The following is a 27066-nucleotide window of genomic DNA, read 5'->3' as shown; positions in this document are numbered from 1 at the left end:
GTACGTCCCGCTAATGATAGTGTTAAATGGTTTTGTAGGCGGGTGGTATAAGGGGTGTTGTCTTTACTAACCCTTGTTTTGCAGGATGGTGTTGGGATTGAATGTGGTTTGAATGAATTTTAGAAGTGCTGTTTGGTCATTAATTGCTATGCATGTCTTTAAATTGCTTTAGCACTACACCATTAGCACACACCACCCGTGGCCCAACCCCGGTTACTGTCACGCCCCGAACCCTACGGCACGCGACAACCCTACCGGGGTCGATTCAATGCGACGTCCCAGGACGCGTCGCCAACCTAAAACCCAAATCAGAGAACAATGCACAAGCGGAAGCAACATTTCACCCGAACAATAAAACACATGACCAAGGATAGCCATCGAACAACAACCATCATAAATACATACTTGCATTAACCAACAAGGATTTACAATATCCATTGCGACAGAACAATACATATAAAGCAAAATGGGTCAACAGCCACTAACATCAAAAAGGGTTATGTGGCTCGGGGGTCAGGGTACTAAACCTAAGAAGGGCTCTATCAAAAAGTGTCGGCCCTACCTAACCATGGTCAAGGACAAACCCTAGGGCATTCAGTCCGAGTCGGATCCTGAGGACTCGGACGAGTCACCAAACGACTCAGACTTAGAATCCATCGAATCCGGCACAGACTCGGCGTCCACTGACTCCTCCCCGGAATTACCCTCCGGCTCTAGCTCCTGCTCCATCGGCTCCGGCTCGATGTCGGACTCCCAGTCCATCAGCTCCTTTCCCTCGGACTTAGTATATATCTCGATGATGACTGGCCGGGCGCCGGAATCCTCCTCGGACGTGGCAACGGGGCTCACGACCTCTCCATCGGCGGCCTGCGGATCCGGCTGGCCTAGTATGTCGAACGGGACGTCGAAGGTCCTAAGAGGTCTACGAGTACTGAACTGGTCCCGGAAACACCACGCGAGATAAGGATGCGCCCGGAAATATGGCCCGCCCTCGTCGACCCAAACTATATTGTAATACCTAACATACGACTCCCCGTTCCCTACGGGGTGCTCAGTCACCGATCGCTCTATGCGATACGGGATCCCAAAACGAAGCGGCGCATCTACCATCCTCAGGGTCGGGGGTCTGAAAAGTGGGGTTTAAACAACAATGAGAATAAATCTCAGCGAGTATGCCCCCTAATCCGAAACTAGGCTAACATGCACCTCCCGGACAAGTATTAACTAAACACACAATTGAGTAATCACATGACTTAGGCCCTCGGCCCAAATCCAACATCTAATTGACCCTGCAGGTTAGGCACATAATAATAATAATACTATGCCCAGCAATGCACATACACATGTCAATTGGCCACTGTCACATGCCACACACATGTTTTCACTCGTTTATGCACTCTTCGCACACTTGCCAATGTCATGCTTATGCTTGCACAATTCAATGCACACTTGCACACTTGCACATGTGCCAACTTTCCATTTATTCACTGACCCGCGTAAAACGCATCAGGTCTATCACTTTTCGATCGATCTCTGGCCCGCGTTAAACGCATTAGGCTCATGACACAACCCGCGTGTAGGACGCCTCAGGTTGGCCATCTTCCGGTAATCCGGGCATCGTCCCACGTTAAATGCCTCAGGACGAGTTCATTACCCCGCATAAACGACGCCTCAGGGTTTATGTGATCACACGAGCGTAATCCACCAATTATTATCTGAATCCAACGTAACACGCATTAGGGCGATTTAGGTGATCAGATGCTCATGCCATTCGTGCACACTCACATAATGCACATGCTACGCCAATGCTTAATATGCACAATTTATGGCCATGACAACCAACATTCGGGCATCCATAATTTCCACATTGAGCATTCGATTTAACATACTCACATGCCCAATTAATCAATCTAATCACAATCGCCACGGCACATCATTGGCACACGGAAGCACGCGATTAAGCCATCGAAAATCGTACAAATCAACGGCCCACGAAGCTTCTCATTATATGGTCACATCAAGCACTCAATCATAGCATCACATAATCAACCCCAAACCATATAAAATCAGCCACAACATCGACACTTCAAGCACTCACGGCGATTTCACGGTTAATCCACAACTTCGCCGAACAAGGTCCAATTAATCCTCTAATGGACAGCCACTAATCAGTCCACCCTAGGCCACTAATCCATCTCCAAATCATCACATTAGGCCATTAAAATCACCACAAAACAACCAATGCTCAGCCCGCTCCTTGAACCCATATTAATCCACATATTAGCCCAAATCAAGTCCACCAAGATCAACCAACAACCAGCCTATTCTAGGCCACCAAACCACATTTAAATCATCACATTAAACCACCAAAATTGCCACAAAGTCAGCCCTAATCAGCCCACACTAATTAACCCCTAAAATACTCTAATAACCCCTAAAACTTGTCTAAAGTGCACATAATCCTAATTATGGGTTAGGGTTTCCACTCACAAGGTTTTAAGCTTCAAAAGTGGGCCGGACAAGGGGGAAAAACGGCTGGATGGTCACCGGCTCACGGCGGAACAAGCGGCGGCGACGGTGGTTAGGGCTCTCGGCTGGTTACGGCGGCAAAGGAGTGATGGTGACAGCGAAAATGGGAGAGAGAAAGGAGCGGGTGAGACGGTGAGGGGTGGTGCAAGGAGGGGCGTGGACGGCGGCGGGCAACGCTCGACACCTGCGGACGGCGGCGGCTTGGGGGCTGCTCCGGCAATTCCTCACGTGGCCAAGGAAGAGGAAATGAAGAGAGTGAGGCGTGAAAGAGAGAAGGGTGACCGATTGGTGGAGAGTGAGAGAAGAGAGATTGCAAGAGAGAGAGAGAGATTTATTTATCCACAAATGGGTTGGTGGGGGTTGGTGAACTACTCTCTAGAAATACCATCTTACCCACTCCACTCATGACTTGATCCAAGGGTCACAATTCAAAGGTTAATCACATCCAATCAAGATTAATGGCCAAGATGGGTTCTAGACCAAAATATCCAAGGGCACTTTGGGGATTGAGCAAAAGTGATGGGGGCACCAATGTCAAACGATTTTTGGCACTAATAGGCTGAATAATACCAATTAAAACCTCTAAAATTCGGAATTAACTCTTAGGGCTCAAGGGCAAATCGGTAATTTTCCACTCCCGGTCCGAAATTCCATTTTTCGACTATACCGATCCCAAATATAATTGGCCACACTAATACTACGTTATCCTTGTAAAATAGTCGACTTCATTGTCGTCAATCTCTTCAGGATCTTCTTCCTCTTCAGCGTAGTAAGGTGACAATCTGCTACATTAAAAGTTCCGAATACATTATACTTATCCGGCAAATCGATCTTGTAAGGATTGTCACTAATTCGCTCCATAACTCTGAAGGGTCTATCAGCTCTAGGTTGAAGCTTGCCAAACCTACCCACTGGAAATCGTTCTTTCCTAAGGTGAATCCAAACTAGATCACCTTCCTTGAAGACGACTCTTTTCCTGCGTATATCCACGCGCTGCTTATACCTCATGTTCTCTCGAATTGCACCCTTTTCTAATAGTTCCTGCACTTGCTTCTGCATCTCCTCATGCTCCTTAGGATTCATTCTCTAAGCTGCCTTATTAGTGATAGCAGCTCCTGTAACGAGATCTATACAATGCTAAATGTCCCTCATGGGTGGCAATCCAGATGGCAGTTCCTCTGGTACGACATCAACAAACTCCTCAAGTATAGGAAGAACTTTTGTTGAAATTTCTGGACTATCAAGATTCTGCTCCATGACTACAACAGCAAAAAGCTCTAGGGCATTCACTGCCTCCTCCTGGAACTCTAATTTGGAAAGCAGATTACTTTTCCCTTCTTTTCTCAAATCTAAAGGACCTAGAGTAGTGGTCCGACCATCCTTCTTGAAGGTGTACGTATTTTTAAATCCGTCATGCTGTGTTTTCCTGTCAAACTGCCAAGGTCTTCCTAATAGAATATGACAAGCATCCATTGGAACTACGTCACCCCACACTTCATCAGTATATTTCTTCCCAATCGAGAACTGCACTAAACACCTCTTGCTCACTTTTACCTCATTCCCCTTGCTAAGCCATGACAGCTTATATGGTTGAGGATGTTCGACAGTTTTCAACCTCAACTTTTCTACCATAGTGGTGGATATCACATTCTCGCAACTTCCCCCGTCAATTATCATACTACACACCTTTCCCCCACTAGTGCACTTAGTATGAAAGATATTATGCCTGAGCCACAATTCATCATCCACCTCAGCAATATTTAAAACCCAACGCACAACTAAAGACTCACCAGAATCGGCATAGACAATGTCCTCCTGATCTGGATCCACATCTTCTTGCTCTCCATCAGATTCATCATAAGTTGGGTCTTCATCAAAAGTTGGATTATCTACAAGTGTCACAAACTGTCGGTTCGGACAATCAGCGGCAAAATGCCCGAGTCCTTGACACTTGAAATATCGCTTGCCTGCAGTTCCTCCCCTGCTAGGTTCAGCACTACCCTACTCTCCTTTTGTTGCAGATTGTGAACCAGCGCCCTTAACTGCCGCCGGGGCTAAAGAACTCCCTGCTTTCCCTTGAGACTCTTTATCTGACCACTTGGAACTGCTGCCTGACCACTTAGAACCGCTGCTAGACCACTTGGACTTACTGCTCTTTCTTTTAAACTGCCCCTCCACCTTTAGGGCTAGTCTGCACACATCCTCATATGTCCAATACTGCTGTAATTGGACAACATCAGAGATCTCATATCGCAGCCCTGCCAGATATCGAGCAATCGTCTGCTCGTCTTCCTCCGCCACATCACAACGCATCCGCAAGCGATCAAATTCCTCAGTAAATTCCTTAACTGTTTTACCACCTTGCTTGACGTTTTGATACTCGATAAACGCCTCTTGCTTATAATGGGTAGGCAAAAAAAAAAATTTACAACAACTTTTTCATCTTCTCCCAGCGATCCACCTTCGGCTTTCCCTCTCTAGCGCGTTGCTTTTTCACGTGTTCCCACCAAATCGAAGCATGTTTTCGCAGCCTAAGAGCCATTAACTTCACTTTTTGCCCCTCAGTTAGGTCTTTAAGATAAAAAAATCCGTTCTACCGTATGTAACCAATCAATAAACTCATCAGGATTAGCCTTACCATTAAATTCGGGAATCTCGATCTTCATCCCGAAATTTTGAGAAGAGCGTTGATTTCCAGGTCGTACTCCTCGATTCCGCCCCTGGTTCAGAACCCCGAAAGGGTTTACGTCCTCCTCTTCATCATCGGATGGATCCTCAGATTCTGCTTCTTGTTCAGATTGAGCGTCAAGCCCTGCCTCCGCAAGACATCACTCCAAATCCTAGATTCGCCTTCTCTGTTCTTGAATTTCTATATCTCGCAGGTCTCTCAGACACGGCTGTTCATCTGCATCAGGAACAACTCCACGCCCCTGGCCTCCACGAGCACCTGTCTTCAACCACCTCGATTCTGTTCAGCCATTGATTCACATAACCAAGGCTCTGATACCAATTGATGCCAAAGCGCGACAGAAATTAGGCTAAACAGAAGAATCGAAACGATAATGAGGAACAAACTGTTCTCTCAATCGATTAACAATCAAAATATCCAAAGTCTCCTCAAATGAAACCCTAAAATAAGCTTATATATCCCCAAACCTAACCCTACTAGGATTAGTAAACATCAAAACGTAAAATTACGAAACTGCCCTTTACTAAATTAATCCATAAAAAATACTAAAATAATAGAAAAACCCATCTAAACGACCCCGAATCTCGAAAATCCATCATTAGTCACAGCCAACGGCAGTGAGTATTGATCAGCACGCCGTTTCGCTTCAACCGATCAAATTTGAGCTCAATCCGAGATCGTTGACTTCGAGCCCGTCGGTTCGTCTAATCGCATAACGGGTCCACCGGTCACCCTAGGTGCATCAAGATCACTTGCAATATTGAAGAGGATAACGAGGAGGAAGAATGGATCAGAAGGGAATGGATCCGTCATGAAGAATCAAAGCCACTCACGTTAGAGAAAACGATCACTATTAATCTGGGTGATAAAGAGAATCCCAAAGAGGTTAAGATTGGAGAAAGTCTTCCCTTAGCAGAAGCAGAAAGGATCACAGATTTGCTCAGAAAATATCAAGATATATTTGCATGGTCTTATGCTGACATGCCTGGCCTTGATCCGAGCATAGTTGAACATGCTTTGTCAATTGATCCAAGTATTCTACCAAAGAAGCAAAAACTGAGGCTAACAAAGCCAGACTTGGCAAAGAAAATAGAAGAAAAAGTGATGAAATTGCTCAAGGTCAGTTTCATTGAAGTAGTACCATATCAAAAATGGGTTGCCAACATAGTACCCGCAATGAAAAAAGATGGTCGAGTACGGATGTGCGTTGATTATCGCGACCTAAATAAAGCAAGCCCTAAGGATGATTTCCCGCTTCCACATATTGATGTATTAGTGGATAGCACTGCTGGATTCGAAACATTTTCATTCATGGATGGTTTCTCAGGATATAATCAAATCCTCACGAAAAAAGAGGATAAGGCGAAGACGTCCTTCATAACACCATAGGGCACATTTTGTTATAAGGTAATGCCTTTCGGTTTGAAAAATGCTGGTGCCACATATCAAAGGGCAATGGTAACTTTGTTCCATGATATGACGCACAAAGAAATTGAGGTATACGTGGCTGACATGATTGCAAAATCCAAACAAGGAGAAGATCATGTTGAGGTGCTTCGCAAATTGTTCGAAAGACTTAGAAAGTACAAGTTGCGATTGAACCCTAACAAGTGTGTATTTGGGGCAAAATCTGGCAAACTGTAAGGATTTGTGGTCAGTAGTAGGGGCATCGAAATAGATCCTTCTAAGATCAAGGCAATATACGACTTAAAGACTCCTTCTACTGTAAAAGAAGTAAGAAGCTTGTTGGGGCGATTAAATTACATTGCTCGTTTCATCTATCAGCTTTCTGAAACTGCTAAACCATTCTTCAAACTGTTGAAGAAAAATGCCAAAGTAAAGTGGGATGCAGAATGTCAACAAGCCTTTGAGAAGATCAAAGAATATCTTGTATGCTGATCTTTTTATTGACGATTCACTATGAGTCGTTAGGAGCGGTGCTTGTACAAAGAAGACCAAATGATGGTAAAGAACAAGCCATTTATTACTTGAGCAAGAAGTTCACAATATCAAAAGTGAATTACCCAGCAGTTGAGAAGACATGCGTTGCGTTGATTTGGGTATTACACAGATTAAGACAATACACCCTTCATCACCAAATTTTGCTAGTGACTGAGAATGATCCGATCAAGTACCTTCTTGAGAAATCCTCATTGGTCAGGAAATTAGCAAAGTGGCAAGTCTTGTTATATGAATTCGACATCAGAAGTTCATCCCAAAAGTCAGTCAAAGGACGAGCAATAGCAGACATGTTGGTAGAAAATTCGCAGAATATTGCCAGTTCTGAAGAACGACTTGATGACCACATATTGACATTGGTCGACGATAAATGGACCATGTATTTTGATGGTGCAACCAACTTATCTGGATTAGGAACTGGGGCAGTACTGATCTCCCCAGAAGGCCAACACTACCCGGTATCTGCGAAATTGGTATTTCATGCACCAATAACGTCGCTGAATACGAAGCATGCATTCTCGGCTTGCAATTAGCCCTTTCAATGAAGGTAAAAAGGTTGCGAGTATATGGAGATTCTATGCTCATCATATTGCAAACAACTGGTGAATGGCAAACTCGAGATGTCAATTCCTTATCACAAATACTTAAAAGAGATGATAGAAAGCTTCGAAGAAGTAACATTCGATTATTTCCCAAGAATTCAGAATCATTTTGCAGATGCTCTTGCAACTTTGTCATCCTTACTACAAGCTGAAGATGGTATTGATATAAAACCATTGAGAATCAATAGTTTTTAACAACCAGCTCATTGCATGATGGTTCAGGCAGAATTTGACAATGAACTATGGTATCATGACATCAAAAGATATCTTCAATCGGGAGAATTTCCTGAAGAAAGCCAACCAGGTGACAGGAAGTTTATAAGAAAGATAGCCAATAAATTCTTCCTCAGTGGTCAAATCCTCTACAAGAAATCATTTGATTCAACCCTACTAAGATGTGTGGATGCTACAGAAGCTAAACAGATCACGAAAAAAATTCATGAGGGTGAATGTGGACCGCACATGAATGGACATCTTCTGGCTCGAAAGATTATGAGATTGGGATATTATTGGATGACAATGGAAACAGATTGCATCCAACACGTGAGATGTTGTCATCAATGTCAAGTTATGGAGACAAAATTAATGCACCGCCAAATGAGCTACATCAAATGTCCGAGCCATGGCCATTTTCAATGTAGGGCATTGATATGATTGGTCCAATCAACCCCAAGGCCTCAAATGGAGACCGATTTATTCTGGTCGCTATTGACTATTTCACTAAATGGATTGAAGCAAACTCCTACACGAATGTTATTGCCAAGAATGTTGCAAGATTCATTAGGCGGGACATCATTGCTAGGTATGGAGTTCCAGAAGCAATAATTACAGAGAATGGCTCAAATCTAAACAACAGGATCGTGGATGATTTACTCGAACACTTCCACATCCGACATCCGAACTTATCTCCATATCGTCCACAAATGAATGGAGCAGTTGAAGCAGCAATAAGAATATCAAGAAGATACTGGTCAAGACAGCTGAAAATTATCGTGATTGGCACGAAAGGTTACCGTATGCTCTGATGGCATACCGAACTTCAATTCGAACATCAACTGGAGCAACCCCATTTTCCTTGATTTATGGAATGGAAGCAGTGCTACCTGTTGAAGTAGAAATTCGTTCATTAAGGATACTATCCCAGTTGAAGCTTTCAGAAGCTGAATAGATTCAACAAAGATATGAACAACTCAACATGATCGATGAAAAGAGATTAAGAGCTATATACCATGGGCAAGCCTGTCAGAGAAGAGTGGCTAAATCCTTTAATAGAAGAGTGAAACCGAGAAATTTCAAAACAAAGGATTTAGTAGTGAAGAAAGTCATCTTCAACAATTCAAATCCTCATGGCAAATTCACTCCGAATTATGAGGGTCCATACATTGTCAAGAAAGTTCTTCCTAAAGAAGCATTGATTCTTGTAGATATGGCAGGAACAGAATTGGCATATCCTGTAAATGCCGATGCTGTCAAGATTTTCTACCCATGAAATGAAGACAAACATTCAAAAAAAGATTCGGGTCAATTTAGAACATGTGCATATCACGCATATTATGCATACCATGCATTTCGTGAACATGTTTATCTGTTTTGCAGAAGAAAGCAAAAAGAATTCGAACCATTTGATGATTTCAGAATCCCCAATGGAGTTATCAAATAATAGAGGGTAGTATCACTTCCAATTCTATTTTCCATTGATATCCTCTAATGTGCTTTCCTTTTTATCATCCCTAGGGAAACAAAGAAAAGGGAGCAATAAAAGAAGAATCCCTAGTGGAACTAAAGCAAAAATATGCAAACAAGAGGGATCTTGGTAAGTTGATCAGACAAGTATCCCTAAATCGTGAGGGCATGTGTTGAAGAAGTTGCCTTTTTAAAAGAACAATGAACCTCTTTTTCCCCAAGCGGAATGACACTAAATTGAACAAAACAAAATAGATTGTTTTGAAAAGGAAAATACCTCAGAAATGTTTCAAATCAAAATTTTTGAAACACGCTGTCTTTGAAATTGTACTAAGCATCAAAATTTCCTAAAAGGGATAATTTGACAAAAGGCTTTAAAAAATTTCATAGAAAAAGTTTGGATCAAATCAAATGGAAAAGACCTTCAAATGATGAAAGGTAAGCCATATCCACACACAGCCCCTAGACACTCAAAGTCAAAATGGAGAAGTGAGTGAGAAAAACTCATCCGAAAGAAATAGGGGATGTTCGCAATGATTACATGAAATTGAAATGATGAAAGGCAGTCATTTCACTGTTGTTTAGCTCATTTTTTCCATATTTTCAAAATTTTCAAAATTAGGACTAGGAATCTTGGCCAAGCCTAGAAACCCATTTCTAAACCAAAAAATAATTTTTTAGCATTTTTTAGCATTTTTCCTTAATTTCTTTTAGTCAAAATAGGTGAAAAAAATTAAGAAAAATAGTAAATGGAATCAAAAAATTCCATAAAAATAGTCATTAGTCTTATTTTAAATCCAATTTCATGAATACATCATCAATTTTGAAAAATATCAATCGGGTATATGTTTTTTCCCAAAATTGGGCAAAATTAAACCCGAATTGAACCAAAAATGCAATTAAATTTGTTTTAGTCATTTTTAAGTCATAGTGTCTTCACAACAAATGATTCTGGGACCTTGAATTGCAATAATGGTCGGTCCAATTGCACAATTTGACATAAAAATAAAAAATCCCTAAAATTCGATTGAAATTTAAGAATTTTGAACCCAAATTGGAAATAGTGCCCAATATGAAATTGTCGAAATATGAGACTATCATTTCTAGGGTTAATCAGATGTGGGTAATTCAATTTTGGCTTCAATTTTGCCTAATCAGGTCATTAGGACATCAAATTGAACAAAACCCTATTAATCCGAATATAAAAATAAGAAAATCTTAGACACAATTATAATAAAAACTGGGGCAAGTTATATATTTGGGTTAGGAATATGATGGGGAATTCAATTTTGGGGTTAAATTTTGAAAATTGGGTCAAAATCGGGTCGAATTAACGAATTTAGACCAACCCGTGTCTGCCGAGTCGACCGGGTCGACCCGACCCAACCCTGGTAGGTTGTCTTCTTCACCCGGTTTGCCAGAATGCACATTAAACCCAGAAGATCAGCTCGTGCTCGCGATTTCACCGATCATTCCTGATCAATTTACCACGTTTTAATCGATTTTGCCAGCCGGAAAATATCTAGCTGGCACCAGATAATCATCGCCAACCGATTATGAGTCGGTTTTAACTGAATTTGGGCGGGAATCGATCAAGAAAAAAATGAAAAAAACTAAACCGAAAGCAAGAAACGTGTTTGACAAAATGCCATAGAGAGAAAGAGAGAGAGAGAGAGAGAAACAGAGAGGAAAAGCTTGAAATCTAGAGAGAGAGAGAGGAGTAGAGATCCCCCAGGTCGAGTAATCGGCGCCGGTTGATTGAACGGCGCCGGCAAAATTGACCGTCTAGGGAGGATCTCCTCCTCGGGTGAACCAGAAAGAGGCTGATCGGGAACGTCTGAAAATCAAGCTCGACCGGCCAATCTAGACCTGTTCCGGCAAAGCCACGGCCACCAGAGTGAAAACCAAGTGTCAAGGAACAACACTATAGGCGCGGATTACGTCAACAATTTCATTTAATCATCGAACTAAGAAGGTAAAATTCCTTCACAGTCACGGTTTTTTTTTTTTAGAATTCAAAAAAAATGTGATCTGATTCAATCCGGTTGTTCTTGCGATTTTTTTTGCGATTTTGCATTCCAGGATGTTCATTACTAGTTTCTAATCATTTTGGTGTTGTTTGATTGTGTTTTTGGGGCATTAAAATGCATGAACCGAGTCGGCCGTGCATAAAACCCTCTCGCCGGAGCTCAGGTGACTTCGCCGGAGCATTGCCATGGCCGTAAGGCCATTCAAGTTAGTTTCCCTGACCTTGTTTGATGTTTTGTTAGTCGTTAGAACCGATTTAGACGGCTAGGGCGGCCAGTGTTAGGATTAGTGTTTTGGAAAATCTTGTTTAGATTAGTGTTAGGTTAGGATTTTCCAATCGGTTTTTCGCCGGCCGGCGAACGACCGGCGGCGATTTAATTGGGCTAGATTGATACTCGAACACATGGACTTCATCGTGGTGCAATCGGAATGGTCAAAAGGTCGCCGGAGGCTCGTCGGTGACGGCCCCGAACCGGTGACCTCGAGAACGTTAAATACGGAACAATGCCCACCAACTGTTTGTAAAAATGCCTCAATGAAAATACTCAAAATGGCACCGTTTTTTGGCTCTGGTCTCGCCAGAGGGGATGACTGGCGATCGGCGCCGGCGACGCCCAGTTCGGCCAAGCCGAACCGGGTCGAATCGGTCCGGTATGGTTCATTTCCCTGGCGGGAAAATTTAAAAAATTTCTTAAAAAATAAATAAAAAATAAGAAAATTCTAAAAAATAAAAAAATCACAAAAATCATTAAAAAAATTAGAATTTTTTTTAGAAAATCAGAATATTAGAAAATTTCATAAAAATTCAAAAATTTACAGAAAATTCATAAAAATTCAAAAATTTTCAGAAAATTCAAAAAAATCCAAAAATTTTCAGAAAATTCATAAAAATTTCGAAAATTCGAAAAATACAAATAAAAAATTTGAAAATTTTGGAAAATCAATAAAAATTGAAAAATTGGAAAACTCATAAAAATTTTCGGAAAACCATAAAAAATCAATTCTCGGTTTTAATAAAATTTCCGAAAAAAAAACTTAAAAATTTTGAAAATTCACAGAATGGTCCAAAATCATTGTAGCCAGCCATAAAAAGTGAAATTTGAATTTTCGAAAGTGCCCAAGTGGCATTTTTAGAAAATTCCAAATTCAGGGTTATAACCCGTAAAAAAACCTAAAACCCTAAAAATGTGTAAATCATAAAATGAACAAGCTTTTAGAGCTTCATTAGGGTTTGGGTGTTTTGATTGATTTTCGTTTTAGAGACCACTTAGGATTGATTGACTTTGATTGTACATTTAATACTTGTTTTGTCTTTCCTGCGATTAGAACGGATAGGATTAGTGGGTAAGCCTCGGAAATTCACATGACACGTTAGACAACATATCGTTCTTAGGTACCGAAAGGGTATTAGGGATCTCGATTCGGGATCAATAACGTAACCAAGTCCCCGTACTCAGAATCTCTGGTTTGTAGAATCGTGATATTTCTCCCGTACCTCGATTAGGTTTCTAGTCTACCTACCAATAATGACTAGTGGCGACTCCAAAATCAAAAACCTAGACAAAATAAGAAATTACCTCACTGTCACGTGAGGTATGGTCTGGGAGAGACCCTTACACGGAAATACCTCATTAGCACACAAATCCTGAAAAACCCCTCAAAAGCGTGGCGCGACAGGCTTGGCGACTCCGCTGGGGACAATGAACCTTTTCTAAGTGGACTTAGGCCTAGATAGAACGATATGCTTGTGTTTTGTGCTTGCAAGGATCCCAGGTACGTCCCGCTAATGATAGTGTTAAATGGTTTTGCAGGCGGGTGTTATAAGGGGTGTTGTCTTTGCTAACCCTTGTTTTGCAGGATGGTGTTGGGATTAAATGTGTTTTGAATGAATTTTAGAAGTGTTGTTTGGTCATTAATTGCTATGCATGTCTCTAAATTGCTTTAGCACTACACCATTAGCACACACCATCCGTGGCCCAACCCCAGCTACATTTAGGATTACCCTTAGGAGGTATGTGTTTAGGTGGCACTATGGGCCGATTGCTCATGGGATCGTTTAAATACAATGCCAATCACCGAAGTGGAATAATATTTCATAACTTTAGGCCGATTGCCTATTGGAATGGAATCCCTTGTCCATTAAGGTGATGACCTTGAGCCTTTAGTATATCCTACCCTTTTAGGCGTCAAAACCTCACTGGTTGCATTCGCTTGTCTTTGTGATTGGTATACCTAAAACCAAGCAAACATATCATGATAAGCAAGTATCGTTCCATTCCACTCCTTTACAATTATGTAATGCTAGTTGGCACATTTTCAAAAAATGCCTAAATGACATTCAATGCTTGGTCTAAATGCCCTTTCATTTTAGAATGCATGATTAAGGCGTCATACTCCATTTGACCATTCTTTCATTTTTAGATGAAATGTATAGGTCCATGGCAGATTTCTCATGTAATTCAAATGTTCATTTCAATGTGTTTGAAGTTGCAAACCATAGTTTAGGACTTTATAGTCTAAATAGAGTATGACAGAATGGGCATTTACATCACACATTGAATTTGTCCATAATCTCAACTATATGCTCTTTTAAGGTTTGAATGGACTTAAAATGACATTTGCATTACTTTCGAGGCATGCAAGTGTACTTTACCTCCTTTTCACCTCAAAAGAACATATGATTGAAATGGAGGCATTAAAATTGATTCGCAATCCATGGTGACTAATGACAAATCTTTTTGCATAATTAGGCTCAATGGGGAAACTAGACATCCAAGTAATTCCCATTCCTCGAAAGGAACTTGTTGCTTGGTGGAAAGGCATGTCCAAGGATAACCAAACTTATGTCCAAGAAAGGCTTGAATACCTTCTCGAGCTTATGCATGTGGAACATCAAGTCAGCTTAGTCCAAGCTTTGGCACATTTTTGGGAGGTTTCCACCGCCACATTTCATCTTGGAGAGCATGAATTGGTACCAACATTAGAAGAATATCAAGCCGCCATCGGAATTAATTCTAAACCTAGGGTCGTAGAGCCACCCATTGGACTTAATCCTGTGAGCCTTTTAGCCGAATTCCTTAACCTCAAAACTTCCAAAATAGAAAAGCTAATCAAATCAAATACGGGTAGATTTCCATTATCCTTCCTAGTGGACAACTTTTCAAAACTTCCTAGGGAAATGGGAAACACTTCAGCCCGAGTATTCATTCTAGCTTTCTTCGGCTTTGTTCTATTCCCCGTGTCTAGAACGGGATTAGACCCTTTAGTAGCTGTGATCGCAAGACAAGCATGTCTTAAATGGGACTTCTCTAATATGCTTCTTGCCCAAACCGTTATTTACTTAAACACATACCAAAATCATGGGAAGGGAATCTTTCAAGCTTTTACTGGTCTTTTGCCATTATGGTTCATCTTACACATTCGACCTTGGTGTCGTTTCATGAACATTCGCGAAATTTGTTCGGCGATAAATCCAATTGAGCGATACATTCGTATCCAAAGCAAATTACCTAAACAATCTTTCTTAGATTGGGCCAATTTCATTAGAGCCTTAACTCCTGATCAAATCCAATGGCGGATCAATTGGCCAAAGATTAGCAAGGCGAAGATCACAAGTTGGGAGGGCAATGCAGTACCATTGCTCGGTTTGAGTGGAGGAGCAGCTTATTGCCCTCTAAGAGTTATTAGACAATTTGGAATATTTCAGCAAGTACCACCGGTATGGAATCCCGAAGAGTTTGTCTTTGACATTCCAAGTGGGATTATACCCGAAGAGAAGAAGAATGTCCTTCAAGCCAAAATTCACAAGATCATCTTATCTTTGGATAACCCGCTCGAACAAATAATCGAGTGGCCAAAAAGCTTGGAAGAAGACGTGAAGATTTGCATGGCCTCTAAAGAATACATCAAATGGATAGAAAATAAGCGTCCAATCAATGTCGAGCCATATGTCCCGTTGAGCGTCGTACCAGAACCTGTAGAGGAATATGTCCCGGAATACATTGTTCCAAGCATGCCTGGATTAGAACCCTATGTCCCTGAAGAGGTCGTGATCGATGTGGAAGAATGGGAGTCTCGAGCCAAGGAATGGGAAGAATACCAAAAGGCGGAAGCTATCTTACCTAGCAAGAAGCCTAGGATTGGATGATTTAGATTCCCATTTGAGTTTAAAATCATGATGTCAAACAATTTCAAATTTTATATGTAATGATGGATTGATCATTTTCTAAACATGCATAGATAATTTCATAACACGATTTCAAAACATAAAGGAATCACCATGGATTGCAATTCTTTAAATTGTATGATTCCTTAAGAAAGACAATGATAAAGAATTTTATACAAGGCTAAGACTTGTATAGAATTTCTTATCCTTGACAATCTCATGAAACCATACAATTAAAAGGATATAGGGTTTCACGATCATTTTACTATGCTGATAGCGGGTCTTTTCGGCGAATCAGGTTGTTTAGCAAAGGAAGGTAAAAGACCTCGGACTCGCCTACAAGTTAAAATGGCGGAAGAAGAAACCCGTGCTCGACTAGTTGAAGTCGAGAATCAAATGACCCAAATGGTTGCAATGATGGCGAAAATGAAGGCCTTTATTCTTGCATCTCGAGGATCTTATCCCACTACTCCAAATGTGGGAGCTTGAAATGCTACCGAAACACCAATTGAAGATTCAGTCTCTAACAAAGAACAGGTTCAAGAAAATCCTCCAAAAACTACACCTGAGGTAGTGAATTTGGAAGAGGATGATCAAACCAAAAAGACATCCAAAAAAAAGGATGAAGAAGAGGCCAAGAGATTGGCCAAAATTGAAGAATGCTTAGCAAGTCAAGGCTATGAGCTTCAAAGGTTCGACAAGTTCTCACCGTACTCATGAGCAAGTATGATGGCACTGGTTGCCCCAAAAGCCATTTGAAGTATTATCTTCATAAGATGACAAGATATTCAGACAACATGCCACTTCTTATCAGTACATTTCAAGATAGTTTGAGAGGGGCGGCACTTGCATGGTATACAGCCCTCGACATAGAAGACTTCACTGAATGGGATCATTTGGCGAGAGAATTTCTTCGCCAGTACATGTTTAATGTTGAAGTACTCCCAACTAGAGAGGATCTCGTCAGAACCGAGAAACGGAAGAATGAAGGGTTCAGAGCCTATGCTCAGAGATGGAAAGCTGTTGCTTCACAAGTAAAGCCCGCCATAAGTGAAGATGAGCTCATTGAACTTTTTCTAAAATCATTGCCAACTAAGTATTACGACAAGCTTCATGTATCAGGCTGTCAGACATTCACCATGTTGGTCAAAGTAGGTGAGAGAATTGAATGGGGTTTGAAAGAAAAGAAGGCTCAAGAAACAGCAGCACGAAGGTCTTACCCCGGAAAAAAAGATAAAGAACCCATCCGAGAAGTGGCTATGGTGTCTAGCCCAAGTACTCATCAAGCATCATTTCTGAGGCAATCAAATGTTGCTTGGAAAAATCCAAGGCAATTTGAACCAAATAAAAGGCCCGTGAGGCAATATACACCGTTGCCTCGACCCCTGTCAAAGCTATTACCAATGCTTCTAGAAAGGCATTTGGTGGCCAAGGAAGTACCGAGAGACAATCCTACAAGATTTTCTTGGTACGATGAGTCAAAGACTTGCGCCTATCACATGGGAGAAAGGGGACATGATGTGGATAATTACCCCGTTCTAAAGTACAAGGTTCAACAGCTCATTAACAAGAAGATATTGAACTTCCAAGAGCCCGAGCCGAATGTACATCAAAATCCTCTTCCTGAACATAATACAGTAAACATGATCAAGGATGAGGAAAGAGTGATTGAGTTAGATGATGAAGATGAATATGAAGTCAAGATTAAAGCTTCTTGAGTAGGAGATGCTCACTTTCGTCAGGAAGCACTCTTAAAAGGCGAGATTGTAGACAACTTGGGAGAAGACTCCGGAAAATATAATTTCCAAGTGAAATATACCCCACCGCCATGGGCATTCAAAAATGAGGTAATTGTGCCTGATGGCTGGGGTGGTATGGACGATGAAACCAGTCCTGAGGAGAAAGCTCTACCAAATAAAGAAATGCTTCAAGATGAAATAGATCCGAATGAAAAGGAGAAAAAAAAGTCTATCAGGGTGAAAGGCGTTTCACCCAAAAAGCGGCTAGGGAAGGCGAAATTGTAGACTTACTCGGTCAAGACAGCAGTAAATACAATTACCATGTCAAATATATCCCACCGCCATGGGCATTCAAAAATGAAGACATTGTACCGAACGGATGGGGTGGCATGGATGAAGTCCCGATTAGCCAATTGAATCTCGAGAAGAATGAAGATCAAAAAGAGAAAAAGAAGAAAAAGACTCGTCGAGGTGATAGGAGATTTGTTCAAAAAGCACGAAGACAAGGTGAAATTGTTGACTATCTGGGTCAAGACAGCGGTAAATACAATTACCGTGTCAAATATACACCTCCTTCATGGGCATTCAAAAATGAAATAATCACACCTGATGGTTGGGGTGGAATGGATGCTGACGAAGCCAACAGAAGCATGGTATCCATGATTACACCATTTCTAATTAAGCATGATGAGGTAGATAAATATAAGGAGGAGGACGGTCCCATCACATCAATCACTATTCAACTTCCCATTGATCAACTAAGGATCGAAGAAGAAGAAACGCAGCCTGTGATCATTACTCTCCCTCCAAAAGAAAAGTTTGACACTAAGTGTGTACCTTGGGATTACTCTTCCAGGGAAGTCGATGCCATAACTCGGTCGGGAAGATGCAATGTTCCGAAGGAAAGCGAACACGAAAAGAAAGGGGTGACTGAAGAAGATGTTAAACAGTTACTCTCAGTCATGAAGACGAGCGAATTCGAGGTAATTGAACAGCTAAGAAAGATGCCGGCACAGATTTCTCTGTTGGATCTTTTCAAGACTTCAGAAAGCCATAAAATGGTGCTTATGAAGCTTCTCAATGAGGTGCACGTCCCGGAGACGATTAATGAAGTATAATTGGAAGACTTTGTCGGCACCATTCTTCTAAAGGATCAAATTGCCTTCTCTGATGAAGATTTCCCAATTGACGAGCGTTCCCACAATAAAGCCCTGTATATTACCGTCAAATGCCGGGGCAAGGAGGTGTCACGGGTGCTAATCGATAATGGTTCCGCACTTAATTTGTGCCCACTAAGCATACTACATCGCTTGGGGATTAGTGAGGAGTTCATCAAACCTTCTAAGGTAACAGTGCGCTCGTTTGATGGAATGAAAAAAGACGTTATTGGCGATATCGAGCTCGAGGTAAACATAGGCCCTGTGCCTTTCCTGATTGACTTCCAAGTAGTGGATATTCCAAAGACTTTCAACTTGTTACTCGGAAGACCTTGGATTCATATGGCTAGCGCCATTCCTTCAAGTCTTCATCAGAAGGTCAGATTTGTCATTAATGGCAAAATGATCACCGTACACGAGGAGACAGATTTCACCACCTACAAGGAGAGTGCAATACCGTACGTCGAACCCGAAGTGAAAGAAGAACCAAGTTATCATTCCTTCGAAATGATCTCAATGGTGCAAATTCCTGCTGGTTGCTTCATAAAATCCCCGAAGTTCTCAACACCATCCATTATGTCTGGAAAGATGTTATGCCAGTATGGATTTACTCCCGGTAATGGCCTTAGATCGAAATTTCAAGGAATCAAGGAACCTATCACTCCTCTTGCTACAAGGATGAAGCACGGAGGAGGTTATATTCCAGATGATACTAAAGATCACCATGGAGGTCGAGGCCGAGGTCGAAAGAACCATGGAAGCTGTAGAGGCCGAGGTGATCGCATCATTAATCCATCCATATGGAAGGGCAAAGCTAGAGAGCTTCCCTACCATCAGATCCACATCAAGGAAACTTTTGCTGGACCTTCCAAGCTACTTCAAGAAGAGGATTTACATGTAGAAGAAGAGTCTGTTCTACCAAGTTTATTCGAGGAGAATACCATCAACGTTATCATAACTGAGGCAGAAGTTACCTACGCACTGGAGTAGGAAGATTCTCATGAACCTTTGTTGCCTGTTTTTCGTTGCATTTTGTTAATTGCCATTTCAAATTTCTTGTGATTTCAATTCAGTTGCAATTTACATTCCTTTTGATGTAAATGTAATCGTGTTTTTCAATTCAATAAAGTGGTCAAATGTTTTGTTAAGGACATGTAGAAACAAAACCAAACCTATGATGAACATAATCCTCATTCATGAGGCTTGAGGCTTTGGGTTTCTATATTGCTCCTCATTGCGAAAATGATTTTAAGAGCAAGGAAGTCTGATGAATGAGGACTAGCTCTGTCTTTATGCTCTTTTAAAATAAGTTTCAAAATGAATTTTCAAAAAGTTTTTCATAGGACCATGTGTGTTACTTACTTTGTGTGCAATTACTAATCATGTTTGTTACATGTCAGGAATGAGCATTCACATATCCATAATAGGTTCATATGTGACTCAAATCTTTCCGAAGAGATCACTTGCGACATTGAAGTGGATAATGAAGATGAGGAATGGGTCAGAAGGAAATGGATCCGTCATGAAGAATCAAAGCCACTCACGTTAGAGAAAACAAACACTGTTAATCTAGGCGATGAAGAAAATCCCAAAGAGGTTAAGATTGGAGAAAGTCTTCCCTCAACAGAAGCAGAAAGAATCACAGATTTGCTCAAGGAATATCAAGACATATTCGCATGGTCTTATGCTGACATGCCAAGCCTTGATCCAAGCATAGTTGAACATGTTTTGCCAATTGATCCGAGTATTCCACCAAAGAAGCAAAAACTGAGGCGAACAAAGCCGGAACTGGCAAAGAAAATAGAAGAAGATGTGATGAAATTGCTCAAAGTCGGTTTCATTGAAGTAGTACCATATCCAGAATGGGTTGCCAACATAGTACCCGTAATGAAGAAAGATGGTCGGGTACGAGTGTGCGTTGATTATCGCGACCTAAATAAAGCAAGCCCTAAGGATGATTTCTCGCTTCCACATATCGATGTATTAGTGGATAACACTGCTGGGTTCGAAACATTTTCATTCATGGATGGTTTCTCAGGATATAATCAAATCCTCATGAAGAAAGAGGATAAGACGAAAACATCCTTCATAACACCATGGGGCACATTTTGTTATAAGGTGATGCCTTTCGGTTTGAAAAATGCCGGTGCCACATATCAAAGGGCAATGGTAACTTTGTTCCATGACATGATGCACAAAGAAATTGAGGTATATGTGGATGACATGATTGCAAAATCCAAACAAGGGGAAGATCATGTTGAGGTGCTTCGCAAATTGTTCGAGAGACTTAGAAAGTACAAGTTACGACTGAACCCCAACAAGTGTATATTTGGGGCAAAATCTGGCAAACTGCTAGGATTTGTGGTAAGTAACAGGGGCATCGAAATAGATCCTTCCAAGATCAAGGCAATATACGACTTAAAGACTCCTTCTACGGTAAAAGAAGTGAGAAGCTTGTTGGGGCGATTAAACTACATTGCCCGTTTCATATATCAGCTTTCTGATACTGCTAAACCATTCTTCAAACAATTGAAGAAAATTGCCAAAGTAAAGTGGGATGCGGAATGTCAACAAGCCTTTGACAAGATCAAAGAATATCTGGTATGCCCACCAGTGTTGGTACCACTAATTCCTGGAGTCCCACTGATTTTATATTTGACGATTCACTATGAATCGTTAGGAGCGGTGCTTATACAAAGAAGACCAAATGATGGTAAAGAACAAGCCATTTATTACTTGAGCAAGAAATTCACAATATCATAAGTGAATTACCCAGTAGTTGAGAAGACATGCGCTGTATTGATTTTGGTATTACACAGATTAAGACAGTACACCCTTCATCACCAAATTTTGCTAGTAACCGAGAATGATCCGATCAAATACCTTCTTGAGAAATCCTCCTTGGTCGGGAAATTGGCAAAGTGGCAAGTCTTGTTATCTGAGTTTGACATCAGAAGTTCATCCCAAAAGTCAGTCAAAGGATGAGCAATAGCAGACATGTTGGTAGAAAATTCGCAGAATATTGCCAGTTCTGAAGAACGACTTGATGACCACATATTGACATTGGTCGACGATAAATGGACCATGTATTTTGATGGTGCAACCAACTTATCTGGATCAGGAACTGGGGCAGTACTGATCTCCCCAGAAGGCCAACACTACCCGGTATCTGCGAAATTGGTATTTCCATGCACCAATAACGTCGCTGAATACGAAGCATGCATTCTCGGCTTACAATTAGCCCTTTCAATGAGAGTAAAAAGGTTGCAAGTATATGGGGATTCTATACTCATCATATTACAAACAACTGGCAAAGTCCTACAGGCGAGGAGCCCCTAGGCAAATCCAAGTCCTATTGGTGAGGAACCACTAAGCAAATCCAAAGTCCTACAAGCAAGGAGCCCCTAGGCAAATTCAAAGTCGTACTGGTGAGGAACCACTAGGCTAATCCAAAGTCCTACAGGCGAGGAACCCCTAACCAAATTTAAAGTCTTACTAGTGAGGAACCACTAGGCAAATTTCTAAATCCTCAAGCGAGGAGCCTCAGGTGTTCATAGTTCGTGGGTTCGTCCTTAAACCACGAAATCAGAATAACCATCATAATCATCACCACCATCAATTCATGCCCTTGGATAAGCAACAAAGAGACGCTCACAAACAGGTAAGTTTCTCTCTCTCAATCATTAAGAACCTTTCAAAATACGTCTTGAAAAGAAAACATTTGGATTAGATCACGAATTTCAAAAGCAAGATCCCTAATCAGTTGTTGTGAAATTTCCATTTTATCTTGTTCATTGAGTCGATTGAAAACTCAGGTATCATCTTGTCTTTGAGATCAACCTCTAACGAACTCAATCTCAAAGAGGGGCAGTTGTTGACACCTGATTTTTAGCTCATTTTTTTTATATTTTCAAAAATCTCAAAATTAGGACTGGGAATCTTGGCCAAGCCTAGAAACCTATTTCTAAATCAAAAAATAATTTTTTAGCATTTTCCTGCATTTTTTTCCTTAATTTCTTTTAGTCAAAATAAGTGAGAAAATCAAGAAAAATAGCAAATGGAATCAGAAAATTCCATAAAAATAGTCATTAGTCTTATTTTAAATTCAATTTCATGAATACATCATCAATTTTGAAAAATCTCAATCGGGTATATGTTTTTCCCAAAATTGGGCAAAATTAAACCCAAATTGAACCAAAAATGCAATTAAATTTTTTCTAGTCATTTTTAAGTCATAGTGTCTTTACAACAAATGATTCTGGGACCTTGAATTACATAATGGTCTAGCCAATTACACAATTTGTCAAAGAAATCAAAAAACCCCAAAATTCAATTGAAAATTAAGAATTTTGAGTCCAAATTGGGAATCATGCCCAATATGAAATTGTCGAACCAGGAGACCATCATTTCTAGGTTTAATCAGGTGTGGGTAATTCAATTTTGGCATCAATATTGCCTAATCAAGTCATTATGAAATAAAATTGAATAAAACTCTATTAACCCGAATATAAAAATGTGAAAATATTGGACACAATTATAACAAAAATGGGGGAAAATCATATATTTGGGTTCGGAAAATGATGGGGAATTCAATTTCGGGGTTTAATTTTGAAAATTGGGTCAAAATTTAGTTTAATTTGCGAATTTAGATCAACCCGGGTCTGCCGGGTCGATCGGGTCGACCCGACCCGACCCGGGTTGTTCATCTCCCTTACCCGACTCATCAGACTACACTAAACCCAGAAAAAAAAAACCATTTCAAGCCCGCAACTTTGCCGATCCTTTCCGGCTAATTTGGCACGTGAAAATCGACTGGCCAGCTGGAAAATCACCGGCTGGCACCAGTGAACCGATCTAACCGATCGGAAATCGGTTCTAACCGAATTTGGGCGGGATTTTTTTATCAACAAAAATCAAGAAAAAACTGAACATTGAAGGGGAAGTGTTCGACGAAATTACTGAGAGAGAGAGGAGAGAGAAATAGTCGAAATCAAAGAGAAGGATCAAAGAGTCCCCTCACGAGTGTTCGGTGCCGCCGTGGACGGCGGAGCACCGGCAAATCGTGGATTGGCCGTGACTCTCCCCTGGTTGTTTCAGTCAGACAAACTGATCGCGAAGCCCTGAAAACGAGCTCCGTCCGGCGTGCCGAGAGCTACTCCGGCGAATCAGAAGCTACCAGGGTGAAGTTCAAGTGTCAAGGAACAACTCTAGAGGCGCGGTTCAATTCGGAAATTCCTCTTGATCATCGAACGAAGAAGGTAAAGTTGGCTCATAGTCATTTTTTTCAAAATTTTCCAAAATTTGGTTTTAATCCCAATATGAATGTTTGTGTGATTTCGTCGATGAATCTCGGTATTTTGATGTTCAGAACTAGTTTCTAATCATTTTTGGTGTTGTTTGATTGCATTTTGGGCGTTAAAAAATGCATAAACCGAGTCGGCCATTTCTGGAAAATCTCGCAGAAGCAGCCACAACCTCGTCGGAGCACATCCCGTGCCCTTAGGCCATTCAAGTCAGTTTTTCTTGATCCTTGTTTGGTGTTTTGTTAGTGATTAGGATCGAATTAGATGGCTAGGGCGTTATATGTTGTGATTCTAAGGTTCGGTTAGTCGGTTTAGGTTTGTAGCAAATTGGCATTTTCCGATGAGATTTTCGCCGGTCGGTGATCGTCCAACGGCCAATCAGTTGGTTTAGTTTGATAGAGTGTGATATGAACCTGATCCATAACCAAAAAATCGATCGAAAAGGGCGTCGAAAGGTCGCCGGCGGTGGGCTCGAAGTCACGGTCTTGAAAACGCCGAATACAAAATTGTGCACACTACCTGTTTGGGGAAATGCTCCAATGAAAAATGCTCAAAATGGTGCCGTTTTGGTGCTGGACTCGCCGGAGAAGGTGACCCGCAACCGGTGCCGGTGACGCCCGGTTCGATCAATGCCGAACCGAGTTGAACCGGGCCGGTCCGGTTCATTTTCCCGGCGGGAATTTTAAAAAATAATAAAAAATCTAAAAAAACACATAAAAATTTTAAAATAATAAAAAATTCAGAAAAAAAAATTAAAAAAATTCAGAAAAATATAAAAATTTTAGAAATTTGAAAAATTTCGGAAAAATAAAAAATTCACAGAAAAATATAAAAAAAATTAGAAAATTCATAAAAATTCAAAAATTTTCAGAAAATTCCTAAAAATTCAAAAAATTTAGAAAATACAAATAAAAAATGTGAAAATTTTAGAAAATCTATAAAAAAAATTGAAAAATCAATTCTCGGTTAATGAAAAAAAAATCAAAAAATTCAAAAAAATTCAAAAATTTTAAAAATTCACAGAATGGTCCAAAAACACCGTGGCCAACCATAAAAAGTGAAATTTGTATTTTTGGAAGTACCTAAGTGGCATTTTTAGAAAATCCCAAATTCAGGGATTATAACCCCTAAAAAACCCTAAAACCCTAAAAAATGTGAATCATGAAATGAATAAGCTTCTAGAGCTTCATTAGGGTTTGGATGTTATGATTGATTTTTATTTTTAGAGACCATTTAGGATTGATTGATCTGATTGACATTGATTGTACATTTAATACTTGTTTGGTTTTTCCTGCGATTAGAATAGATAGAATTAATGGGTAAGCCTCGGAAATTCGCATGACACGTTAGACATCGTATCGTTCTTAGGTACCGAAAGGGCGTTAGGGATCTCGATTCGGGATCAATAACGTAACCAAGTCCCCGCACTCAGAATCTCTGGTTCGTAGAATCGTGGTATTTCTCCCGTACCTCGATTAGGTTTCTAGTCTACCTACCAATAATGACTAGTGGCGACTCCAAAATCACAAACCTAGACTAAATAGGAAATTACCTTCCACTGTCATGTGAGGTATGGTCTGGGAGAGACCCTTACACGAAAATGCCTCCTTAGCGCGCAAATCCCGAAAGCCCCAAAAAGCACAGCGCGACAGTAGTGTGTGCAAATGGTGTTGTACTAAGGCTATTAAAAAACATGCATAGCAATTTATAACCAAACAAAACTTCTAAAATAATCATTTTACATTCATCTCAATACCATCCTACAAAATAAAGGTTAACAAAGACAGCACCATTTATACCTCCCACCTACAAAACCATTTAACACAATTGTTAGTGGGGCGTACCTCAGATCCTTGCGCGAGCACAAAGCACATGCATATCGTTCTAATCTAGGCCTAAGTCTACTTAGAAAGCTAAATTCCTCAGCGGAGTCGCCAAGCTTATCGCGCAGCGCTTTTTGTGCGCCTATGGAGGTACTTTCATTTGTCACGAATGAGGAAACTGTCCCCGAATTGACTACTAAGGTCCGAAATGGATATTTCACCCAAAGGTCCCACAGACATCCCATTACTAGCCAAATGAGGGTCTCTCACAAACCATACCTCATGTGACAGCGGGTATTTATTTTCCAATCTTTTCTATTTAGCCTAAGTTTTAGTTTGGATTCACCACTAGTCTTTTTTAGTAGGTGGACTAGAAACCCAATCAAGGTAAGGGAGAAATACCGTGATTCTGCGAATTAGAGATTACATGGGTAAGGGGACTTGGTTACGCTAATGATCCCGAAACAAAATCTCTAACGCCCTTTCGGTACCTAAAACGATACGATGTGTCTAACGTATTACGCGAGTTCGCAAGGTCTATCTACTAATTCTAACCGTTCTAATAGGGAGAAATCAATCAATGAACACAGAAATGCACAATCAATTTCAAAGAAGCACAACAATCCTAAAATGGTCTCTAAAATGAAAATCAATCAAAACACCCAAATCCTATTAAAGCCCTAAAAGCTTATTCATTCAATGAATTGTGTAGTTTTGCGGTTTTATAGGGGTTAAGACCCCTTTTATTCCTAAAGTGAGGAGTTTTCAAAAATACCACTTAGACATATCAAAAAATATCAATTTCACTTAAAGTGAGTGGCCACAAAGTTTCTCAGCCATTCTGTGAATTTTTGAAATTTTTAGATTTTTTTTCGGGAAAATTTTTATTACCATAAAGATAAAAATTTAATTTTTTTTTACATTTTCTGATTTTTCTAATTTTTTAAAATTTTCTGGATTTGCTGATTTTTTTATGAATTTTTTGGAATTTTCTATTTTTTTATGATTTTTTTGATTTTTTTTGGAATTTTTTAGAGTTTTTAAATTTTTTTTAAATTTTCCCACCATAAACCGAACTGGGTCGAACCAATTCAGACCAGTCCGACCAAGTCGGACCGGCCTGGTCGGCATCAGACGGCGCTCCAGCAGGCACGGTGCCAAAACGACACCATTTTGGCTCTTTCCCCATTTGGGCATTTAACCACACATTTGGCGGGCATGAATTGGGGTTTTTACCCTTTCGGGGCCGCCAATTTGGCCACCGTTCCAGTGGCTTTCCACCCACATTCCGACCAACCTAACCGGTCTTGATCCTTCATCGAATGACCATCTACACATCCATACCAATTTTGTTGCCATTGGACACCCCTAAGTCATTGATTTTTAAGC

The sequence above is a fragment of the Syzygium oleosum genome, unplaced genomic scaffold, assembly GCF_021117445.2.
Source record: "Syzygium oleosum isolate NSW1041296 unplaced genomic scaffold, Sole_v2.1 Sole_v2.30, whole genome shotgun sequence".
Classification (NCBI taxonomy): Eukaryota; Viridiplantae; Streptophyta; class Magnoliopsida; order Myrtales; family Myrtaceae; genus Syzygium; species Syzygium oleosum.
The sequence above is the reverse complement of the archived record's forward strand: the minus strand, read 5'-3'. Positions refer to the sequence as shown.